The sequence below is a fragment of the Carassius gibelio genome, chromosome A7, assembly GCF_023724105.1.
Source record: "Carassius gibelio isolate Cgi1373 ecotype wild population from Czech Republic chromosome A7, carGib1.2-hapl.c, whole genome shotgun sequence".
Classification (NCBI taxonomy): Eukaryota; Metazoa; Chordata; class Actinopteri; order Cypriniformes; family Cyprinidae; genus Carassius; species Carassius gibelio.
Genome location: NC_068377.1, coordinates 16,909,086 through 16,934,850, shown reverse-complemented (window position 1 = coordinate 16,934,850; position 25,765 = coordinate 16,909,086). Strand labels below are relative to the sequence as shown.

At 38.8% G+C, this 25,765-nt stretch overlaps 1 protein-coding gene across 5 annotated transcripts in view; it reads left to right on the top strand.

The window, feature by feature from the left end:
• Positions 1 to 25,765, top strand: part of LOC128016678 (zinc finger protein 536) — a 175,171-nt gene that overhangs the window by 51,447 nt on the left and 97,959 nt on the right. For all 5 annotated transcript variants that reach the window (XM_052601365.1, XM_052601367.1, XM_052601368.1 and 2 more), the window contains one exon: positions 9,344 to 9,446. The gene's annotated coding sequence lies outside the window, so the exon portion shown is untranslated. The remainder of the gene's footprint in view (positions 1 to 9,343; positions 9,447 to 25,765) is intronic.

Sequence of the window (25,765 nt, the reverse complement as noted above, 5' to 3'; positions counted from 1 at the left end):
TTTTGATTTCCATTTTGCGCATAATGCTCTCACTCAGCATGTTTTAAGTTATATTATTAGAGGGTCTCTGGAGAGTCTCCCCTCTTGTTTTTGGGGTGGGATTTTAGGCTCTGGATGAATTAGCTCTCTGTAATTGGGGAATGATCATGGGATGGAGTGTGGATGGAGAGAGAGCTTGGCACTGTACGGCCACGATACTGGAAGTCAGTGAGGGCTCTATCAGTCAATGCCTAATGCTCGGCCCCAATACACTTTAACAGCTTCCTCCACTGTCTCCGATCCCTCTACAACATTGATCTAAAATCATCTTTTTTTATTCTTTTTTTCGTGGGGCTCCTCAAACTTCTGTGGGATTTATTGCTGTTACCTATTTCATTGCATGGGGGTATGTTGGGCAAGGAAGCCATTTATTAGCATTCGGATGTGTGTTCTGCAAAAGGCTAGAGACTTGGCTGAGCCGACGCGCCGTTTGAGCCCAGGATCCATCACATGAATGTGTAAAATACCCGATGCCCGTGCAGGCTGTCACACAAAGGGCTATCACCCTATTATTCAAGAGAAGCCATGGAGTCAGGCCAGAGTAGAGTGTTTCTGGGGGGCAAGGGAAAAATCAGCTTGATTGTGATTTGCCATTTATAATTGGCCAACGATGTAAAATGGTCGGCAGCCAGACTTTTTTAAAAAGGCAATCTGCGGCGGTGGTGGGGCCGATGGTTCGCTAATGACAGCTAGTGCGATACGCCTTGGGAACCAAATGGTGCTCGTGTAAGGGTAGGGAACACAAATATGTTTATCTGTAGTCAGCGATGTTTGTATGACTCAAATGGCATTGTCTATTGATTTCTTTTTCCAAAACATCGACGACACAATGGAGCCGAAATACAGAAACTGTTGCAATTTGAAAACAAACATACCAAACTCATCTTTAATTCGAGTTTCGTGGCTTATTAAAGAAGTTAAGCAGTTCGTTTTGGCCTGTGTTTGTGCCTGTAATCTTAAAGGGAATACTTCTGCGCAACGCTTTTCCATCTCTGTTGCGCGTTTGTGTTTGTCCCTGGTCTGTGGAGCTGGATTTACGCTCTGAAATGACAGAGTTCAAGGCTGATACTCTTGTTGGTGGTGAGGCATGGCAGACGATTTCTCGAGGGGATCTGCCTCAACATTTTGAGCTCAACAAAAGATAGTATTTGATAAAGGTCCCCCTCCCCAAAAGCCCCCATAAATAATGAAAAGTTAATGAAGAGGTAACTTAATGATGTAATGAATATGGCAGCACAAGGTCAAACAGAACTGCCGTGGGTTGGGTAGGCATGTGAAGTGCGTACTCGTCTGTGTGTTTGCGAGTGTGTGTGTGTGTGTGTGTGTGTGTGTGTGTGTGTGTGTGCAGTTTTAATGAATGTTTTGTCACAGGAAGTGTGATAATGTTTAATTGGTTTCATGTGTGTGTCATGTTATATGATGCTTGGATGGCCTACTCATAAACCGTTTGTGTGTGTGTGTGTGTGTGAGTTGTAGGTCGCTCAACAGAAGACAATGAGAAAGCGAGCAGTTTGAGGGAGTGTTTCTCACAAGTGTACACCTGTGTGTGTTTATGCGAGGGAGAGTGCTTACGAAACCCTTCTGTTTTGGACAGTTTGTTTGGGAGTGTACTGTATGTGTGCTGGTCTAGTGGTCTGGGCTGGTGATTAAATATTGAGAATGTTTGAATAATATGTTGGGTCCAGGTGCAATCGACAGGGCACACAAGCAAGTGACTCAAAGACTGGCTTATGCATTGGTCTGTCGCTTAGTGAGACCTGGACATGTGCCTTTTTTTCCATTTAACCAGCTGATACTTTGCTCTTTGTTGTTAGACACACAAAAATCAGTGTGTGAACTTAACACCACTGAGTTTTCTTGTCAATGTGGTTTTGGTTTCAGTTTGTTGTCCTGGTGTATAAAGTGCCTAGTCGGCAGCAGGCAGGTAAGCACTTCGATCTGCTTCTCCTGGACTGAGGTGAGGGACTGTCACGTACACAGCTTCAGCTCTGACACCTGGCTTGATCACTTAGATAATAGAGGGAATGTGGGGTAAAATAGTAGAGCAATGCCAGTTGGCCTAGCGATAGGTACATGTGCACTGAACCAATGTGTGCATGCAGGCAGCATGAGTCTGAATTCGGCTTGTGACATTTCCTGTTCCCCTGTTCCTTTTCCTCTCTTCAGCTGTATAACTGGCAACGAGATGAAAACAAAATCCTTTTTTTAAGTTATACTTTCATGAAATGAATACTTCTATCCATCAAGGATTTATCATAGGTGACAGTGAAGACATGTATAATATATTTTATAATGAAGTAAAAAAATATTTCTATTTCAAATAAATGCTGTTCTTTTGAACTTTATATTCATGAATAAATGCATCAGTTTGCATAAAAATACAAAGCAGCACAGCTGTTTTCAACACTGATGATGATGATGATGATGATGATGTTGATGATGATATTTTGTGGTACCAAATTAAAATCAGGATCATGTCATGTGAAATGGAAGTAAATTTCAAAATTTTATATTCCATTAGCCCAACCCTTCAAGTGCACAAGTGTAGCAAATATGGCAAGAATAAGAATGATACTATGGTGTTGGAGATTAGTCATTTGAAATTGTATGACTAATATTGTGGTTATGATGAATATTTTTCATACTTTGTAATGTAAACCAATCCACTGATATCTGTGATAAAATCCCCATATTATGTAGACGTTATCAGTTAGTATTAGATCACAGCTCAGACAGCAGATGCTTGGCCAGCACTTTCATATGCAGTCAGAGAAATCAAAGTCTCCAAAAGACCATAGCGATGGGTCAGTGAGGTTTGATTGTCCTGAAACATTTACAGTTCCCCCAATAGCTCTATCGCTGGCCATTTGTGATTTGTAGTTCATGTGCAGATGTGTTGCTGAGAGACGTTTTAATGTGATCTGTCTCTGCGGGTTTATGGAGGAGCTCCATGTCTGCGTCTCAATCTCTGAGACCTCCCCCCGTGCTCCCAGACTCCCTATCTCTTCACTTAACAAGCCTGAGGTGATGAAGAAATGGCACAGTGCCCCATTTAACCCAAGGTCAGGTCCCTGAGCTGATTTGCCGTGCGCTGTCGTAAGAGCCTGACAATAAAAGCAGGGATGGAATCGCTCACTCTCATGTTAACCTGAATTGGTTAGCTTGCTTTTTTACTGTATGTCTCCTGACAGCTATAGGCGGACAGGTACTGATCATAGTGTAGGGGAAAGTATTACAGCATGTGGACTGAATGAGAGTGTCAGAGAGTCTGTGCTGTGGCCGTGGTGGCTATGAGGAATGTCTTTAAAGTGAGATCATTTCCTTTTCTTAATAAAAGATGACGGACCTCTGAAGTCCCATCTGCATGCCACTGCATGGCCTGGACGGACTGGTCTGAACGGGCAAATCGATGGAGCGAAATCATGCTTTGAGGTCATGGTTTTTGATTATTCAGGGCTTCTCTTGAGGTAATTCCCACTGGCTGAATCTCAGATCTCATTGGAAAGGGGAAAATCTTAAGTGTAACACAATTAAATATCATTATACTAGGTTAATAGTGTATGCCAGTGTTAATCTTGCCGCCGGTATGTGCAATGCTCTCATGTGTCAGTGGGGAAACAGAGCAGGCAGTTTGACGGACAGAGGCCTGTGGACCTTTACCATATGTCGAAGTGTGGTTAGCTCACAGATTGTCACGTCCATCTCAGTCTTCCCACCTCATCACCCTGGAGACTTGAGCGGGAGGTTTATTGGGAGTGAATGGTGTGGTCGGGGTGGCGCGTGCCTCAGGAGTTCTGTTGTCTCGGGCGCTCTGTGAAAGCACCTGCGTAACAATGAAAGTCTTCAAATGTTTGTGGTGGCACAGGGCACATCATTGAGGAGAAGGCATTGTTAAAACACATCTGCTGTGCCATCTGATCTGGCTCAGTGTCGTGCCTTCAAGGCCATATTTCATTTCTCTCTGTAACAATGTGGAGCCCACCAGGGGTATTTCTACCCCAGGGGGTACTTAATCAGATTCCAGTGGGGGTACTTGAAAAGATTTTTAGACTTTTTGTATACACCTGGTATTGGTTTTAATTTGTTTTATATATATATATATATAAAAAATAAAAAATAAATTGCTGATGTTTCCTACTTGTTGGGCTTGTTAAACATCCCATCTGAATGTCATTTATGAATAAATTTGGTCTTTTTTTAAGATTAGTTGAACTGTCAAAACAAGCTCAGGAATCTTATTATTAAATGAAGATGCTGGTTTTCTTAACCCCCCTACCCCCCCCCCCCCTCCCACAGTATTTTAGTTTAAAATTAAATGGGCATCATCATGCCCACTTCAATTAATAATAATAATAGTAATAATAATAATAATAATAATAATAATAATAATAATAATAATAATAATAAGCAATATAATATGAGTTCAAATAAGGGCTGTTGGGATGCATGAGAGAAAAATAACAAAGTGAAGGCCTCAAAAAGAGAAATTAAACAACTCGGACTGCTTGCATATAAATAGTTTAATATTTGCTTCATAAATCAGGTGGTGAGCATTCGTTTGGTCTGAGTGAGGCCTTCAGGTTCACACTTGGCCCTGTGTAAACATGTTTTTTACTCAGTCCTCCCCAAGAGCGATTCATCCACAGAGCCGTAATCAAAAACAATAACCATCGGCAAGCGTAAACGTTTCAGAGCGTCGCTGAGAAGTATGAAATAATAATCTGTGTGTGGCCTGGGCGAATGCTGAGAATGCAAACATTTCACAATAAAGTTGTTTAAATAGAGACCTTGGCATCGATGATTAAGAGATAGGACATGCTGTGTTAATTACACCCGCTCATAAAAATAAACCACCGGTTTAAAATATGACTCTACATACTACGGGATTTAACCTATTAAATGGCAGTGAGGTGTGTTGCTCAGATGAGAAGGAAGGGTGTATTGTTTAGAGTAAAAACACAACATGCTCAGAGAGAGAGAGAGAGAGAGAGAGAGAAAGGCGAAATAGCTGTACAATCAACAAAGGAACGGAGTGTTTACTCTGAACTTAAAGACTTTTGAAATATTCCCCACCATTGTGTGGCATTAGGACAAGAAAACAGATCGGCTAAGTGCACGTTTATTATTTTTAAACCGTGTGAAAAGTAATATGCTTTAAGGAGTCAGCAGATGTGTTGGTAGAGCTATAGACGGCCCACACATAAAGTTTGAAGTGAGTTAAGTTTCATCAGGGGATGGCGAGGAATGGATTATTTGCCTTCAGCATGGACTTAAGTTTTAAAGTTCACTGCCGGGTGGCCCATTTCTATTATCCAAGTTAACATAAGAATGGAGTATAGGGAGGAGGCAGGGCTAGAAAGAGTGTCACAGAAAAAGAGTCAAAGAGACTGAGTTTGTGGGGGTTACTGGTTTAAATTAAGTTCTGTATAGCAGGAGCTGTTGCAATCCAAGTCCAAGATTTCAGGGAATGGTATATCAAGGATGTCAGAGCATTCTTGACACTCCTCAAGGACTGAGCCCAACCAGCTTTTGCGAGCCACACGACCAGCACACGTTCCCAGTTTAGACGCCTGGCTGGAGAACAAGGAACCCGGTCACAGAAGCGGCACACTCCTACTAATCACGTTACACTGTTTTTGCTTCACATTACACTTAGTTTACCCCTGAAACAGAGTCAAAGGAACCAAGACAACTCTTCAGTCTGAGAAGAGGCATGCCGTTATGAATAAATGTTTGTATACATTTTTGTGTGGATCTTGGAGTGTGTACATGGTGAACGGACTGCGCTTAAAGACATCTGGATGCGATGAAAAAGAATTTGTTTAAACCAAATGAAGCCCCCCTCTCTCTCCACCTGGAAAGCCACCCAGAGCGCACGCTGCTCATCACATACTTGTGCAGTGATTTTAATAGGACTGTATTGACAGATATTTCACTACAGCAGTATGAAGGCTTTTGAAAAAGCATGATGACTTTCACAGCTCTCACTGAGAGAGTCAACATGAATACCGGGACTTTACACATGCCGGAATTGAGGGGAGAAATGGTGGTGCACTTATTCCACTGGGCTTTAACAAATTCAAAACAGGATATGCTGTAATTATGAATGTTATTATAATCATTTATCATAACATTATTTAATAATTAATAGTTAATAATAGTTAGTTAATACTTATCATTACTTCTACTACTAGTAATTATTATTCACAATTAAAACATATCTTGTTGTATTGTTTATGTATCTATTTACCTGAATAAGAAGAGCACATAAACTACATATTTTTATGGCTTTCCTAAAATTTGCCATAGTAATAATAATAATAATAATAATAATAATAATAATAATAATAATAATTATTATTATTATTATTATTATTATTATTATTATTATTATTATTATTATTGTTATTAATTACATCATATCCTGTTGAAGTGTTCAAGTATCTCGGAAGATCATATAAACTATTAATTGTTATGCTTTTCCTAAAATATTAAATAAATATAGTACATATAGTACAAATGATTAATGATAATCTTCATTATTATTAATATTATTATTGAACATGAGTAAATAAGCTACATAGTTTGATGATTTCTTAAAATATTATATAAATTAATAATAATTATATTCCTCATTATTATTATTATTATTATTATTTCTGAAATGTAAATATTTTAAATTCTAGAGCTATTAGCATATACAAAATAATATAATATTCTCAATTAAAATCTTAAAATGGAAGTAAGAAAGAAAAGAAGTGAGCTATATTTACAGCTAAAGGAACTATAATGAAGCATTTTTATTTTTACACTCAATGCTGTTTCTTTCGGCCGCCTCAGCCGGGCTCAACGTGTATGTAATAAACCATCTGAATGTAAAAAATTTGATCCACTGTATGGCACATTAATCAGCATATTTAATGAGCGACTGCTAATAAAGTTGCCTGATAAAAATAAAGTGTGTAAAAAGCTGTGCGCAAATAAGAGACACCTATGGATTGATCAGCCTCTTAATTCTATTTTAACAAATAGTCCAGGAGTCTTGGACAGCAACGCGGGAACATGACTAGGATAATAAGCATCATGAAAGCTAATCAGATTTTTAAGAGGAATTGATTTTTGGTTTTGCAGAAAGAGCAAAAGAAGGCTTGACAATAAAGTGAAATTTAAGTGTTAATTTTTATGCTAATCTTCCATCAATCTCCACGTGATGCAATTTGCTCTCCTGCTCTGCAGATATGAAATTGTCCCGCTCACAGAGAAAATGTCAGCTTGCCAGACCCTGAAAGCTTGTCATTTATTAGGTATGTTTCTATTAGTATGTGTCACACTTGTTAGCCAGCCTCTCTCTCTCTCAAACTCCTGTACTCAGACTAGCGCTTCATGTGTGTACTGCTCAGCCTGCAGAGCGTCTCAGCCCAGTGGCTGTAGCACCAGGGCATTCATGTATTATCATATATCGGGTGGTCCTTGCCCTGTGGACAAAAGGCTGTTTAATACAATTTAATGACATTCCTGAGCAGGAGGGAGAAAGGGGGGAAAGAAAGGGCAAAACCCAGATTAAATTAGCATTTGTGGTTTTTATAGTTCACCCATGCAAAACTTAGCAACAGAAGTGCTATGTCTCCACCCCTACAACCCCCCCCCCCCCCTTTTATTGTCTCTAGATAAGAAAGAGCGACAGCATAGTAAGGGAATTAAAGTAAGAGTTAAGGAGGATAAACCGAAGACAACACAGGTGGCAGCTCATAACCTGTCAGCGACGCGCTCATGTTCCCCAAAGGCCACAGCGTGATTGATTTACTGAGTGGCCCAGTGATGTCATCCATAAGAGACTAGAGGAGCTGACAGCTGATGCGTTTGAGCATCTCTGTGCTTGTGCCGTTTACCGACACGGGTTTCTTTGTCTTCATCTGTCTCTGCCTCCTTTTACACATCTCTATCTCTCTTCTTTCCATCACCTCTCTCTCTCTCAAGCACACACCCTCCCCTCATTTCCTCCATGTTTGTGTTGTGTAAGGAAGCCAGTGCCAGGCATCCAATGTTACACTCACTTACACTCAGAAGGTTTGGATGCAATTCACATATAGGTCAATTAAATGCGCCAACATCTGCTCTCTTCTAACCATTTGCATACAGCATTCATATGTTAATGATGTCCCTTGTTTTGTGTATGTTTGTGTGTGTGTGTGTGTGTGTGTGTGTGTGTTTTTCACTTCCTCCCCTCCTCCCTGTCTCTTTGTAAAAACAATAATAATAATAACAAAAAGAAAAAAATCGGACATTTTTTTAATTCAAACTGCTTCATGTGGTTTCTCCAAACCGGATAGTGCCGTCCTATTTTTATTTCCTCTCCCTCTCTCACTCTTGCTGGAAGCAGAAACTCCTTTACTGCGAGCGACGGGCTTGTTCAGCTGCCATTGGCCCTGATTCGAACAAGAATCCTTCCACTGTAGCTGCAAAGGAAGTCCTTGCCTTTGGAAAGCAGCTTAACGCCTTATAAATCAGTGATGAGGCAGATGGACCAGCGATAATCTATTTAGAATGCCTCACAGCAAATATTGTCGTACAGATGATTAGAGATTGAGCTATTTTAACTCGGCCTTCTTCGCCCTCTCAGCAAATCTTCTGCTTCTGTGAATGATTTAAATTGGAGAGTTTCCTCTCTTCCCCTTTCCTCCCTGAATATATCTGCGTTTTCGAAAAGCGCTCGCACAGGGAAGTGTACGTGTTTTACGGCGCCATTTTCTTGGCAGGCTTCAATGGCGTGCCGCGGAACAAAGAGAGCAGGGAGATGGGCCCGAGCCAACAGGCTAATGACAAAACACACGCTTCTTAACCCGATATTAGTAGGGGGACGCGGAAGTATGTGAGGGCTGTGACCACCCGTTTCACTTTGGTGGTCGATAGGTCCCGATTTAGCAAGAGACCACAGAAGACGGGCTGGACGATGGATGGATAGAGAGAGAAGGAGGGAGGGTGGAGTGCGAAAATGAAGTGGAGGTTGTCAGATGTGGCAGCTGCTTGGAATCCTGATAAATATAAGTCCTTATTGATCGGCTGAAAATGAAAGATCCCCGAGTGGCGTGCAGTATTTAGCTTCTTGTCTGCCGAGCGCGTCAGCGGTGGCCTTGCCTCGCTGGGATAGATTTTCAGCGGCGCTCTGAGACACGGCTTTGATTTCATCTTTAACCTTTTTCTGGTTGCTTTTCCTTGACCTCTGTGCCACTGCTGTGATTCAGTGAATTTGTTACATTTGGCCTGACATCCTCTCTCTCTCTCTCTCTTTCTTTTTTGCTGACAGAGTAAAGGCTCATCGCTTGTTGCCGTACAGACTCAGTGGCGGGGTGAGTCACGGACTCTTCAACCTGACGGGCCCCGGACCAGTATGCAGTTAGAGTGATCAGGTAAGCAAACGTTCACCTCACCCCCCTTCTTTCGGTAGTTGTAATGTGACACCATCGCTGGACCAGACACGGGACGTACATTCAGCCCGCTGATCCCAGATCTGTGTGCTTGAGCGGTCCTTAGATAAGACGTGAAGCATGCTCACTAACCCGCTGGTCTCAAATCATCAGTGTCAGGATGAGATTAACTGATCCCAGAGTCTGATCCCTAACAGACAGTCCATCTGAAGTGGCATGTTTTGTGCTGAACAGTTGTAATCTTCTCCTGCGATGTGTCTTTAAGCCGAACACATGAATGACATATAAAAGCTCAATTTAGAGCAATTGCTTCTCCAATTTGCTCTTCTATCTGGTTCAAGTCTTTTCAGTGGCATGTTTCACATGTGGCCATCATGAATTTTCAGAGAAGATCTCAATACTTGTAAAAGATATTCAAAAGGTAGAACTAGTTACTAGAAAATGTTCAGATAAAAGTCTAGCAGTGGTTTGTATCTCAGTTGTTTCATGCAATCTAAATAATTTGATATTTTTTTTTAATCAAAATTAGCTAAATTATAATATTACAAAATTACAGTAACTATATGACATAGGATCTACAATATTCAAGTAAGGTGTTTTTATTTTTATTCATGATACATGAAATTTGATCAAAAGTGACATTGAAGACACCGTATTTCACATAAATGTGTTTGAACTCCCTGTTGATCAAAGAATCCCGAAAAAGCGTATTACAGTTTCCACGAAAATTCAGACCAGAGTCAGCTATAAAATGATAATAGATTTTAGCTGAAAGGTTTATTTGTTTTCAGTATAAATTATTCCCATATTTGTCAGGTCCGGGTAAGTTTTTATTAATGTTTTAAATGTTATAAATCTATTCTGTTTACAAATTAAAATATGTGTTTATTTTTAATTATAATAAATCATTTTACTGTGTTTCTTTGCTTAATTAAAGGCAGATTTTATTGGGACAGCTTACCTCATATACTATGATGAAAAGCCTGGTTTTTAGGAAAAGTGAATACATAAACTGACTCTAAATAATATAACCAGCCTGAGAAATAATCACTTGGGTGAAAAGTGTGATTAAAATATTTATGCATTTTATTGCATATTGCATATTTGGGTAAAAAAAAAAAAATATATATATATATATATATATATATATATATATATATATATATATATATATATATAAAAAAAAATTACAAGTCTGGTCTTTAAAGTAATGATTTATATTTTAAACGTTTTTAAGGGGAAATAGCAGCCTATGAAAAAGCAGCCTATGAATAAAAAGTCTTCTCCTCCTCCTCCTGAACAATGCTCCAGCACACTTTTAGATAGATTATAAATCCCCTATGAGAGAGCCTGCAACAGCTGTTGGCAGACATACTAGATATGAGAATAGCAGCATAGGATGAACGAGCATTAAAAATTAATATGCTATTTAGTCTAGGTGTATTTTAGGTATTTGACATTTTCGTGTCGGGGACAGACTAAATTTATTCATAGTACAAAAATTAAAAATAAATAAATAAATAAAACCAGAAAAAAAAGATAGTGAAGGGTTGTTAGAGAGCTATAAGCGTAGGCCGTTTTTTTTTTTTTTTTTTTTTTTTTTTATGGTCACCCTTTCATTCAGTAATGATAGGTGTTAAGACATCGTCTATGGAGGAGACCGGAGCCCATTATGAGCACGGTAATAATTAGCACATAGCACAAAGCGAACCGTTTGCCTCTTAAGCCTCTGCTTAATGCTTTTTTGTTGTATTGTTTTGCTATTTTTATTTCTATTTATTTTGTTTTCTGATGTTTTTTCCTGCTCTTTTGTGTTTTGTTGAATGGATAAAGGAACATTGTGTGTGTGTGTGTGTGTGTGTGTGTGTGTGTGTGTGTGTGTGTTTGTAGATGAGACCGTGAAAGTGGAAATCCCAGCTTCAGTAGTGATTAATTACTAATACTCCCTCAGAACATCTCTCTATCCCTGACTATCTAATCACACTGAAATCTAAGACATGTCCTGAGAGGAGAAGAGATGACAGGACTACATGGACCATCTTTCTCTCTTCATTGTAACTTTATCAATCTTTCAGTCTTTCTTATTTTCACTTAAAGGAACAGTTTAACCCAAATTGAGAAATTGACTCACCCTCTTTTTTCTCTTCTTTTTAATGTATGTCTTTCTTTCTTCTGTAGAGCACAAAGTTATTTATATAAGCATGTTCCATAGATTCCATACATTGACCACAGCTGACAAGCAAGATTTTCAGTAAATAATGAATTTCAATACAATCAGTACATTTCAGTATGTTCTTCACACAAAGCTATTTTATGGAATGCAGCTTTTGGATTGTTTTTAATGATAACTTAAATGATAACCTTTGAAGACAGACCTGTTGTGAGCTAGGAGTTTGCTAATCAATTTATGGTTTTTTGGAAGACATCAACTTTATTTTAACTTATGTATTATAATTATTAGTGTAATTCTTGGTGAAAAACAACATAACCCATGATTTAACAAAAAAACAAATAAAAAATGTTTCCACCAATTACATAATTGCAACAATTTTGCCTATAGACCCGTCAACTCCCATGAAGCACTGCGAATGATGCTATAGTGATTTTTCCTATGCTGGGTATCAAATATTAAATTTGTGTGCATATATGCACATTAAAATATGCTATTGTGAGATTGATTGATTGATTGATTGATCATTCCCAAAGCTTCATGGGATTCTTTTTGTGTGATTTTCAAATCCTTTGTCAAATCCTCAAATCTAATCAAATTTCTGTGGCTCTCTACAGCTTCTACAGCTTCAGAAGACTTGAAGTAGATCACATTAGCCATAAGGACCACATTTGTGGAGCATGAATTATACATTTTATTATTTTTTTTATTATTATTCTAGGCTGACAGTTAAGTCTTCACTTTCCACTTTCCAATTTAATTGTATTGTAAACAGCAGTTCAGAAATTCTGCTACATTTCCCCTTTTGCATTCCGCAGTGTGTGGTTGAGTAGAAGTTGCAGAATTGTATTTTCAGATGAACTATTATCTCTTTCTCTTCATTCTCTCCATCTTCTGTAACATTTTTCAGTCAGTCCGTATGTGTCGCGCCTGGGTTTTTGTAACACACTACACTCCTTCGTACATCTCCCTCTCTCTTTCTCTCCTTCTCTCAGGTGTTATATATATAAACACACACTGTTACTCCCTGAGGTAATATTTAGCAATAGCATGTTTAACACCACAACCCTCCAGTCACAGATTCTCACATCATGCTTAAAAAACAGAGATGGGGTGACATGTCTCTGAATCTGCTGCTTTTCTATCTCGGAGGAAAACATGGCTTTTATTTAACAGTTATAGCTATTACAGGATCACACACACACACACACACACTCACAAAAAAAAAAAAAAAAAACTGAAAAAAATCTGAAGGCAGGGATAATTTCCATGGATATCTCGCACTACAAAGAAAGCTGAAAATCAAAGCATTGCTGTCATTTAAAGAAAGAGAGACTTTTAAAATGACACTCTCTCTTCATTTTTATTTTTATATACATATATATATATATATATTTTTTTTAAGTATTTGCATAGTTGAAGTTAGCAGTCGCTCTTGACAGGCTAGGGAGAACAAACAAAACCGCTCTCTCTCTAGAGACTCTCAGCCACGTAGGGTGATGCAAGCATACATATATTAACAGCACATTGTAAGATCACTAACTCTCAGAGTGAATCGTTTATCTCAAAATCCTACATTTTGTTTATTTCTGAGCAGAGAAGTTGACAGCCTGGTGTCACTGTTGTCAGAGTTGCATGAAAGTAGCCATGTTTGATGTGCTCAAGCTACTCAGTGCACATGTGTGTGAGTCCTCGGCCCCTTCGGGTCAGCGTCTGTGCGAGCGTGTGTTTCCCCTTGTGTCAGGAGGGTTGGACTGTCAAGAGTGGATGTGCCTTTGAGGTCGTGGCACAGCAGATCAGTGTCTATTCTTATCATTGCAATCGAGTCTACGCTCCCTTTGAAAAACATATTGTACACATCCCCTCTCTCCCCCTGTTGCCCCTGACGACAATCTGAGGAGCTTCCCCGAGCTGCTGGTGGAGAGCAAGCGAGGGAGACAGGAAAAAAGAGAGAGAGAGAGAGAGCGAGAGAGAGAGAGAGAGAGAGATCATCAGGGGAAGGGTTGTCCGTCCCGAACCCTCTCCCACATCATCAGAGTGTGATCGCGGCTGGGTAATTGATATATGGCTGTCGCTGTCTCTTCTCCTCACCCTTGTTAAGTTCAACTTATCTACATTTCACCTCTTATTTCTCCACTCTCATTATATTTCCCCGCAGATATTGACTGACTGGTGCGGCCTGTCCTCCTGAAAATATAAATCGAGGATGTAACAAGTGAGCGCTCGTGCGCGTGACGTTGAGGAAGGGGGGCTGCCTTTATTCCGATGCCTAACCCTTGCCTGTTATCAAAGTAACTTCCAGCTTATTAGTAACAAAAGGTCTTTTTCTCCCGCTCTCACCCCCCACCCCCTTCCTCCGTTGTGCGGGCCGTTTTCGCTAGCGCTTCCTGAATTAAACTGCTGGCGTCCTGTTCTTTTATATGCATGGCCACATCTGGGGGAGCTTGCTCGCAGCCCCGCTGCTTAATAACAATCACCTTCCCTTTCAGTCGCCCCTGATTGTTTCTAATTCACTCTGACAGATAGTGGCTGACAAGCCGCCTGCGCCTCCTCCCTCCGTGACCCCGGCTCACTCACCATACTTATACCGCCTGTCATTTTTAATATTTGATTTCGCTTTTAAAGTTATGTGTTTTAGTCCAGTGATGAAATCATTGTTTAACCGAAACACAAAAATGGATCTGTCTATTCACTTTTTCTAGGCTTCTTTTTTGGCACCGGCTCGCTCTTTTCCTGCTCTTTCTTCCTTCGCTGTCTCTCTCTCTGTGGATTTTCTGTTCATTTGAGACAATGGGGTGAAGGTGGTGTAAATGCCATGTGGGGTGGCATGATGGTGCATAGTGCTATGGCATTGTGGAAATCTTTTTTTTTTTTCTTTATTATTCTTTTTTTTTCTGATCAGTCCATCTGGGCGTTTGGTCCCGAGGAATAATAGCTGGTGGATTGGATGGAGTCATGGCCATGCTTTCCATGTATTAATGTGAAGAGAGTGTGAAGCACAGCAAACACTTTATTCAACAATTATTCATCGGTGGCTTCAGGCTCATAGATTTGTGGTGGTTTCACTCAAGTCATTCTCAGTTGATATCCATTAAAGACATGTAGACATGCATTATTTATATTTCTTTTTGACTGCACTGGGCCACTACTAGATTGCTGAGAGAATGGATGGATGCATTGACAGCTAGATGGATTGCATTTTCTGAGAAATCCATTCAGTTATTTGATCGAAGTACAACCCAACTTTGATTGAATATAAACATTTTTTTTTAAGTCAGTTTAATGATAATGTCTTACATGTGCTTCCTATTGCAGTTTATATGATCTTTAAGTGAAAAGATGGAAGTATGAAGATAAAATAAGATAACGTTTTGATTCAGTCAGAGGAACTTTAAAATAATGTTACAATACTACTTATGTAAATTATTAGCAATAATCATCAACAGTGAATTACCATCGTCATCTTTTTATTTTTGTTATATTTTATATATTTTCCTCTGACCAAATCACAACTTACTATATTCATAATTTCATGCATCATTCAAACATATTATGTATTTAGTGATTTTATTCATGTTAATCATATAATAATAATAATAATAATAATAATAATAATAATAATAATAATAATAATAATAATAATAATAATAAATAACAGGAATTTTATTACATTTCACGTTAAAAAGGCCTTGAAGGTTAAAATATATATATATATATATATATATATATATATATATATATATATATATATATATATATATATATATATATATATATATATATATATATATATATATATCAAAGGCAAAAAGAAACTGTGTAAGGGGGAATAAAATAAACTGCTGAGAAACATCTGCCTGCGTCTTGCCATCTTTCTATCTAGCAATTTACATTAAACTATGGTACGGTAAAGTTTCAGAGCAAACACCCCCAGCCTCACATGCTCACATCATTATTTTTTTTAAGAGCACCATGTATAGTTCTTTAATCAGTCAATCACTGAGTCTGAGCTATCATAATGCACCCCTCACGCTTCCTGTTGTTCAAACACTATCACAGCTGAAATCAATAGAATTGTATTTTTAACTCACTTCAATCAAAACGCCCACACTGTTTGTATACTCTGCTCTCTCCATCAATAGTGTTCAGACCAAAAACTAAACTATTGCGTTGATGTTCAACCTAAGAACACACAGGCGTCACTATATTCCGGGAAGCGACAGTGCCTTGGGCGTGCCCAAGTCCAGCTTTTTTTTTTTTTTTTTTTTTTTTTGAATGACAAAAACAGAACTAATTGGAGAACCACTGCATCTTTTCACTAAAGGCACAATTTAATTACATTTGAACCGAGAATGAGTATTTTGGGAATGTGATATATTCATTCCAACAAACAGAGCGAAAGAAATGCAATATTTGTTTTGCTTTGATTAGCAGATTGGCAGGGATTTTGTTGCTGTTGTTGTTTTTCAGAAAGGAACCAAACATCTTTCTCAAATCCAAAGTTTTGGGTTCCTGTTTTACCTAAAAGTGCAAGACTTCAGGTTCAACAACTGCATCCTAAGGTGATAATATCACCATTTAGATCATAATAATCCTTATCCTGAGGGTCTGTGATTGTGGGCTATGTACATTAGCCTGCTTGTAGCCTTCTCTGTCCTGTAGTAGCACCGCTGATAAATACTTTATTAATAACTTTTTAAATAATGTGTATTTAGTGTATTGTTGCCTCTGAGGCTGTATAAACATAAAGGAATTTATTTGTCTTTAACAAAGCATGATTAATGCATATTAGTGTGGGGATTCCTAATTCTCGCAGTCTACTCTTCCCCGCCCAATAAAAAACAAAAAAAAAAAAAAAAAAAAAACAACACCCATCAGCATTCAATATTTATGGCATAACATTAATGGTTTTGTAAAGGAAAAGTTATTAATCCTCTGATTAACAACTGATTAACCTTTTTCTTAAACACGTGATCCGTGCTTCGTGGAATCAGGATGTGTCGCTCAAGTGTGCTGCGGAATAATTATTTTTCGGTGTTTGTAATTGCAAAAATTGCATGGATGAACTGTTTTCATGGCCTTTTTTCTTTTCAAACATACACAGATAGAGACGCATACGGTGTTGCCGACACGATATTTTGTCGATGTGAAGCGACCCCAGAGCGTCCTACAAAAAAAACTTGAACTAAATATAGCAGGACATATCTGTGGACAATGAGGTTTAATTCTCACATCCGTTTATTCCTGTGTTATTGGCATGTGTGGGAAAATAGAATGCACGCACTGTAAAAGGACAAGCACCCCTGTTTCTCTCTATCTGTCTCTGCTCATCTCACTGCCATTGTGTGTGTATTTTTAGGTCTCGTCTGAGTCAGTTCAAGCACAATTATGCTTATGTTTCACACACGCCAAGTGTGACTTCATCTAACGGAGAAGGCTGCCTGGGCAGTTTTGGAAATTAAATTAAACTATATCATTTATACCATTTCACATTGTCGCAATTTCCTGCTTGCTTTTCAGCTTCCTCATACACAGACAAACAGAGAAAGTGCATGTAAAGTTATGAAGGACAGCCCGCAACACCCTCCTCAGGTGATTAATACAAACGTGGGGCCTGGGCTTTTTTACAATGTAAATGTACAAAATGTAATTCATAATGTCTTTTATACCCTGACTGCTGCCATCTATTGTATTGCTATTCTTTAGCTTGCAGAATCCATCAAAGGCCATAGTGTTGTGAAAACCGCCAACAATAGCAGTCTTTGTGTGGAGATGTGTGTGGGGATAAGGGTGTTGGGACGCTTGTTGTTTTTTATGCCTGGTCTTATGATGGATTGGTGCTTGTTTGGTAGGGTGTCTTTGTTAACTTTCTCTCACACTTTCTTTTTAATTTTTTTATTTATTATTCTTTTTCTTTTTTTTTTCTTTTTTTAATGGATTGATGTTACCTTCAGTGACTTTCCTTCACCTCCTAACTCAGTTTAAGTCCTTGCTTTTTCTCTTTCTGTCCTGCAGTGTTTCTTCTTTCCTCTTAACCTTTTTCTGCATAGTCCTTCATCTTTGCTTTCTTTTATCGCTCTCTCTCTCTTTCAATCTTCAAGCAAGCAAACTGGCCACCCTGGGAATCCTGGCAGTCAGTCACACGCCCCTCCAAAAACAATTATCTTTGAACTTGCTTTTAGTGCTGTTTGTCCTAATTACAGATCATTTTCCCTGTCACATTTCTACTTTTATTGCAGTTTTGCCCTGAATGTTGATCCTATTGAGGTTCAACCTTATTTTACTCTCTGGAACACCCCTAAGACCTGGATTCATCTAATATTCCCCTGTGCTCTCTCTTTTCAAATTTGATTTTCTTCCATTTCTTTCTCTTTTTTTTAATGTTTTTTTTTTTTTTCTTTTTGTAACATTATCGTATTGAATTAGACTGAGATCCCAAAATACACAGTAAGGATGTATTGCCTGTTTTATTTCTGGTGTTAAGGTAGTTTGTGCTGTTTGTGTGTGTGTGTGTTCGAGGTACGAGCAGCCGTAAGGCATGCTAACTTCAGTCCCACAGGGAAACCCTGCATGTATTTTTAGTTCTCTGCTACAGAGGTGGACTTTGTTGTAATTAAAACCAAGTAAAGGTGGTTAATTCCTTCTTGTGCCTGGCTGTTTCAAATATCAATCTACTCTGTTTTAAACGTATCAACACATATGCGCACGCACCCACACGCATGCTTAAACATAACGCTCTTAGACAGACATGCAGAGGTGGGTAGAGTACCCAAATACTTTACTCAAGTAAAAGTAAAAGTAATTCTAGAAATATTTACTCAAGTAAAAGTAAAAGTGCTAGTCTTGAATAGTTACTTGAGTAAGAGTAAAAGAGTATCGGATAAAAAATCTACTCAAGTAGTTAGTTACTAGTTACTTTGGGTCATATATACGGAGCCTATTTTTATTTAGATAAAATGTATGTAATGTATGTGTGTGTGTATAAATGTATATATTTCATCAGCCTTTACTCCAATTTATGTAATTTATTATAAAACCCTGTCTGTTTACTTAAGTAACAAATATAGGTGTCATGCCATAACATATTTTTAATACGACTGGCTTTATATTAAATGTGAATTTAACATTGAAAGTTAATGTGATATAAATATTGCTACTAATCTTTCATTGTTCAGAAAGAGAGCAAATAACATTTACATGATTAAAGATCATTTTCACTGAATGTCTAGATTTCAATCACTCTCAGAAACTCCTGTTAAAATCACTGAAACTGTTAACACTGTGAAATCAATATCTTAATTATAGATTCGTACACACATCTGCACTTTGTTGTTTCTGACGAGAGAATTCGCCAGAAAGAGGTCTCCATTCAGTGAGCGAGTGAAGGAAGCATCGGCATTTTAGCGATGACTCATCTGAACACCTCTGATTGGCCATTGCATTCAAAAGCTCAACAGAATCTTGTGTGATTGGTTATAATGCGCAGCGCTGTAAAAACGCGTCTGTCTCTGGCTCAGCGCCAGCAAGCGATCACAGATCTGAATTTAGCAGCTGATATGACTTGTTGAACGTACTCGCACCGGTGTGATTGTATTAAAATTAATAAAATCTTAATCGGCTATTTTTTTGTCTTTTGGAAGCTGCATTCAACTTGACTCCCCTCTGTTATAAGCCACACACGTACAACAAACTAATGTCACAGTGGTATCGTGTACTGTAATAGAATGTAGCCCAAGTTATTACCTGTTAAACAGTAGACAGCACACGTGGTGTTCATCTAATAAGGATCTCCATCGCAAGCAAATAATAGCCTTTGTAGATTTGCTTTCAATTCAGTGCAGTTCCATAGCCCCGTTTTCAGCGCTGCTGATATTCTTAAACGTTACAACTCTGAGTGAACCGCTTCAGACGCTCAGCTCGTGAGGCAGGGAGCTGAACGACTCATTCAAACTGATTCATGAACCAATTCACTCGTTTGCCAATTGGTTTGATCAAGCCTTTGAACAGAATTGACTCAAAAGAATGAGTCATTCGCGAATGGGCATCGCTCATTGCCCAGAGAAAAGTAGACGGCGTGTTTGGAATAAACTGAAGCATTTATAACATTTATTGCTTTAAGATAAAGTAACGAGAGGGGCGTCGGCCACAGTAACGAAGTAAAAGTACAGATTTTTCCCAAAAAAATTACTCAAGTAAGAGTATAAAGTACCCATCTTTAAATATACTCCTAAAAGTATTAGTTACCCCGAAAAATTACTCAAGTAAATGTAACGAAGTAAATGTAACTCGTTACTACCCACCTCTGCAGACATGCACACGAGCGCGTAAGCCTCTTACAGATCCGATTCCGCATACAGACATAACATGCGCTGGAGTTGCAAGGAGAGGTTTAGACATGGTGCAGGGCCTTTTTCAATTAGAGTGGTATCGTGCGCTGCCCGATAGGATCGTACTGTAGTGGGTTCAGGTCACTGGTATGATGTGGGATTAGAACCACGTAGTGTTACTGGCAGACCGGAATAACTGAAAGCATTACAGCAGGCAGACACATCTCCCTCCTATCTGCAAGTCACACACTAGAGAGATAATAGAGATGTCTTAGTGAGCTTTACAGAGTGCCAGCATCTCTCTCTCTCTCTCTCGCTCTCTCTCTCTTTGTACTGTTAGGGTCAGAGTATTGTATAAGTGTATGGGACTGAGAATTAAAGCTAATCACATACATTAATCTTAAAGGGATAAGGGATACTCAAAAATAAAGATTCTGTCATCATTTACTTTCTCTCTTGTTGTTCCGAACCTATTTGATTGTATTTCATCTGTGGAATATGAAAGAAAATACGATTTATTCATTTAGTTTTTTAGTTAACAAAACTTTTACTTTAACTCTTCAAAATAACATCTTTTGTATTACATAGAGGAAAGTAAATCATCAATGATGGGTAATAATGACATAATTATTATTTAATTTTATTTTAAGAAATAGATAATGTTATTTATAAAGGTCTAGAGTTGTGCACTAGTGGCTCACACATGTGCGCTAAAATTAGGCTCATATAGAACATTTTAGTTTAGATTTGACTCGCAGAGCTTTTTCTCTACTATTAATGTGTATGAAACAGAAAAAAAGGACCATGAATTACAAAAAAAAAACAAAAACAAACTACCACCTTATTTTAAATGGGTCATATAATGTTGCTAAAAAGAACATTATTTGGTGTAATGAAATGTGTTATTTGGTTTAAGGTTCAAAAAACACATTATTTTCCACATACCATATATTATTGTTGTTCCTCTTTACCTTGCATTTCTGAAATGTGTCAATTTTTAAAAACTCATAGTTGAAAAGCGAGGTGTGCTCTGATTGGCCAGCTATCCAGTGCATTGTGATTGGCCGAATACCTCATGCGTGTGACAGAAACGGTGTGCCCCTCACCATACTGTGATGCCATGTCCCAGTATGCCATGTCCCAGTGTGAACGAGACAAAAGCAATAAAAGCCATTACAAATGAGGCATTTGTTACATCCTGTGGGATCATAAATACTGATTATAATGGCTTATACTTGTCTTTTTGTGTGTTGTGCTGCATTGCACTGCGCCGCGTAAACATAAAACCACGTCTGCATTTGTGATCAGAGAAATGATAAACGAAAGGCTCTACTGTACACTGCTCAAAACTCGTGTTTGAATAATTAGTGGCTAATTAATTAAATATGAAAACATACTTACAGGCTGCAAGTCAGAACAGCCGGCAATGTAGGCTACTTTCACAGGTTCATGAAACAGTTCTCTGTAAAATGCATTGCACATACACAAATATTTAGGTTGAAGTGTTCTGGAACAGTGTTGTAAATACATCTTAAACACTGATTTCTGGTTTTATCCTCTTTTGACGGTCAAGCAAAGCAGCTTCACTTTCACAATAAAACCTAGCGTCTCCACGACATGGTAGCGAAAGCAGCAACAGTAGTACAGCGAGAATAAAAGTTACATCTTCTTTCCTTCTGTGAACATTTGGACTGTGTTAAACAAATCTTCCCACAGTGACATAGACATGTTGAGTGAGTATTTAAGCAAGACATTTTAGGAGGGTGTGGATGAGACTTAACTTTTATAATAAAAACATCTGTTTGGGTTTGAGACTTAAGTCTTTGCACTTTATGGATCGGATCTATTCACAAACAGCTTGTAACACTCCAAAGAGAAAGGATAACTTGAAATCGCATCATATGACCCCTTTAAGATATTATGGTATAAAAGCTGTTTATGGCAGTGGTTCTCAACTGATTTAGGACTAGATATCAGGGTGGATGTCAAGTATATATATATATATATATATATATATGAATCGGTGATCCAACACATTACCAGAATTGTTTATCGTATATAAATAAATGTTAATTATTTAATGGATGTCAGCATTTCTTTCTTTCTTTCTTTATTTCGAGGATAAGAGCATGCCAAGCAACCTATTTATGTTGACATGAGCCTAATTTGTTAAGGTGTACCCAGTGACCTTATGCATTTTCACTGAAATACTGTTTGATTTGATGCATGACCTTTGGCAACAATCAAAGATATGTGAACTGTGAAAGATATGTGCACTGTATTCTTTCTCATTTCTCAGTATATTATCAACTATTTCCACCCTCTTTGGTCATGACCCACCATTTGAGAAGCACTGCTGTACTCCATCTCTCCCCTGATAATCCCAAACCTGTATGTCAAATCAGCTTTGTAATTCAGCCACTGAAACTCAAAAGGAAATACCTATTTTGCCAGTCTCTTATCTTCATTTACTCTTCTCCTTTTTTATGTTTGCTGTTTTTTTTTTTTCATAGTGTATTGCTGCTTTTCAAAAGACAGAAAGCAGACAATTTGGAGAATAGAGAACGTTGATAGTGTTGTGAAGTGGGCCCTTGAGGAGGCACACACACACACACACACACACACACAGAGACACAGACACACACACACACATTGGAGAGTTGTTCATTTATTTCTTGCTCTGATGGGATCACTACTTCGTGCCTTCAGTGTTTTGTGGTTCATACACACAACACTCATGCATATACACCCCCCTCCCCCCCACACACACACATATTCTTCCAGTATTCACAGTCCTGCACATACATATGAAAGCACAATAAACATAATTGATTTACTGCTTGTTTAAAGATAGCATATTTTTTCTTAGCCCTGCAACAAAAATATATTTTAAGTCCTCTATGCTCATCTTTCCAACTTGACACAAATATAGACTGAAATACACACTGTCATAAGGGTGTGTGCCACTCTTGGTGTGCATATAGTTTTTTTTCAAATGCTAGAATATACAGTTAGAGACCTTGATAGGTGTTTTGTTGGTATATCGCTATCCTGGTTTAATGAGCTTGTTTCTATTCCGACCCAACTGTCAGTTCGCCTCTGTATTTCCTCTGTCATTCTCTGCCTCTAATGCATTGACAAAGAGATTTTCTTTCCTCGTTCGAATTAACCGTTCCCTGAATCAAAGTGTGAGAACTTCAGCTGAATGCCACAGCAGCCCTCTTCTGCCACACTTCCTCTGTCTCCCTGCCTGTAGCTTGGCGGCTTCCTCCTCAGCAGGGGGAAAGGTAAATCATGTGAGGAGAAGGATTGGGGAAGGATAGCTGACTGTGACACGTACCTGTCAGCAGGTGCTCAAAATAATTGGTAAATGACTGTAGCAGGATGGAGAGGGCTCTCTCTTCCCATCCTTCATTTGATAAATATTTGAAGTTGCCAGGCGGACGTAGAGTGCAACGCAGAGAGTGGGAATATCACAAACATTGGGCTCAGAAAGCAAACGTTACGGAGACGGCATATTGTGCGGGGATAGCAAGAGTGATAAACTAGTTATAGTAACACATCTCTAAAGTTAAAAGCTAATCTGCTGGGACTCAATTGTGTAACCTAGCGAAGCAGACCTGCATTTATACCTGCATTAAGTCAATTACTTAGAGTGCAGGCTTATATTAGATTGGCGATCCGCACACACTTGCACAGGCTTCAGTTGGCAGCCCTCTGCCACTCACACATTAAATGTAAAAAATGCATAATTCTTCATAATTTTGAAACAATGCCATGAAAAGTTCAGTTCGATAATTACTCGGTGGACAAATGTGCTTTAACATTGGGAAATCTTCGCTCTCTGCCAATTTTAGGAGCGCCATTGGGGTCTGTTTGTCTAATAATGAACATTATTCATTTTCATCATATTCTTTCACCCCTCCTGAACTCGTTTTACACCATAGTCATTTAAAGCCCTCAGAGATATATAACTCTTTTGACATTTGGCTGCGGACTTATTAGGCACACCTAGAGCACCTTTAGAGCGAATAGCTTTTATAGCACATTCAAAAGGTGCGGACGTTGCACCACCATGTCCAATTGGAGGTACACTGAAGAATAAATAGTGAATTGGATCAGGTAAATGTTTTTTGTAGCTTCAATATTTTGGCATCTCTCTCATCTGAGGCCAAGGCTTTTTGATTATGACAAGCACAAAGGTTTAGAAGGTTTGGGTTGGTGTTTCAAAGCAGATGGGTAATGGCAGCATTGAGACAACATACATGAACACCAATCCTGGCCAACGGAGTTTGGATGGTAAAGCACCCCTTGGTGTAGAGGAAGCGCACTAGGCTAAAATGAAGGAGTTGGTATACGAGGCCATAGAGGCACGTCTGTAGCCTTTTCCGCTCTACCGCTGGTGAATGGGGGACTTAGATAGGACGTTTGGGTAATGAGGCGTGAGGAGCACGTCCTATCCTCACACGCCTAGTGAGTGCTCCTCCAGGGCTGTCTGGAGCAGACTTGCAGGGTTGTGCATGGCGCATGTTGGCATAAAACAGCTAGAGGTGTGAAACTCACCCCCTGGGCCCTTAGCCTCTTCGCCTTATAATGCTGAGTCAACTGAGCAACAGGGCACCCTGCTCCAATCTGTGGCACTGGGAAAGAATTATTGGTATAGCTTAGGGAAGTCTTCTGAGAACAGACACTAGTGGTTACGGAGTTGTCGTGCGGTGCTTTTGAGTTGATTGGCTTGATTTACAACATGCTAACATGTTTTACTACCCTCTTAGACGTATACCAATACACATGTCCTTTTATGTGGTAGACATAGACCTGTGACTATAAAGTAAACTCACTTCTTCACTTTGTTAAAGCTCAGAAATCATTCCTGTTCGCCCAAAGTCTGAATCCTGGTGTCATCAGAAATAACCCAGTCCTTCAATATTTGCCTCTGGCATCTTCTGTAACAAATACATTTCCTGAAACAGCAGCTCTCCTCTGGACATTTCCATTGACATACAAGAATCGGGGGGAAATTTTTGCATCGCTTGCATTTCAAATGAACCACAGTAAGTGTTTTATGTGGACATTATCATCCAGATATGGCTCTCAATGCATGTAAAAAGGAATGACCCCACCGTCGTGATTTATTCATTCCTTTCTAGGATATGCATAGGCTCAGAAAATCCTTGATTCTGCTCAGAATGAAAGCGGATATATAATTCATGAAAGCTAATGCATTGTTTCTGTTGCTTCTTCTAGTGGCTCTTTTTCCCTTGTCTGTGCCAGCCTATTCTTTGGCAAAAGGTTGGCAATAATATCAGAATTGAAATGAGAAGTTTGAAAGACGCACCGCTTCCTTTTTATGTGTGTGTAAACTGATTTGAATCACACATTGGGGGCTTACTGAACGGAGCTTTAAATGTTAAATGGGGGTTGAAGTCTGCCTGAACTAATTTGTAGAGCTTTGCACCATGTTGACATTTAAATGTGATAAGAATAGAAAACTGTATGCCGACCTATTTTGAAGATGCTTTCGGAATACATTCGCATCAGCCGCTGTCTATAATTAATAATAATAAAAAACAGGATACGCCCCCCTTTTCCAACCTTTTTTTGCACCAGATTTGACTATAATACAAGCCTTACAAGACACAAAACGACAGAAAAAAAAGAGGGACTAAAATATGAGCATGGAGGGAATTAAGAGGGAAGTGGATAGCACACACCTGGGTTTGGAGGAGGGGTAGAGATTGCATCGGCTGGCTGCTGTGCTATCACATTACCGCGATCCAACCCCTGTGTTTGTGAGAGAGAGC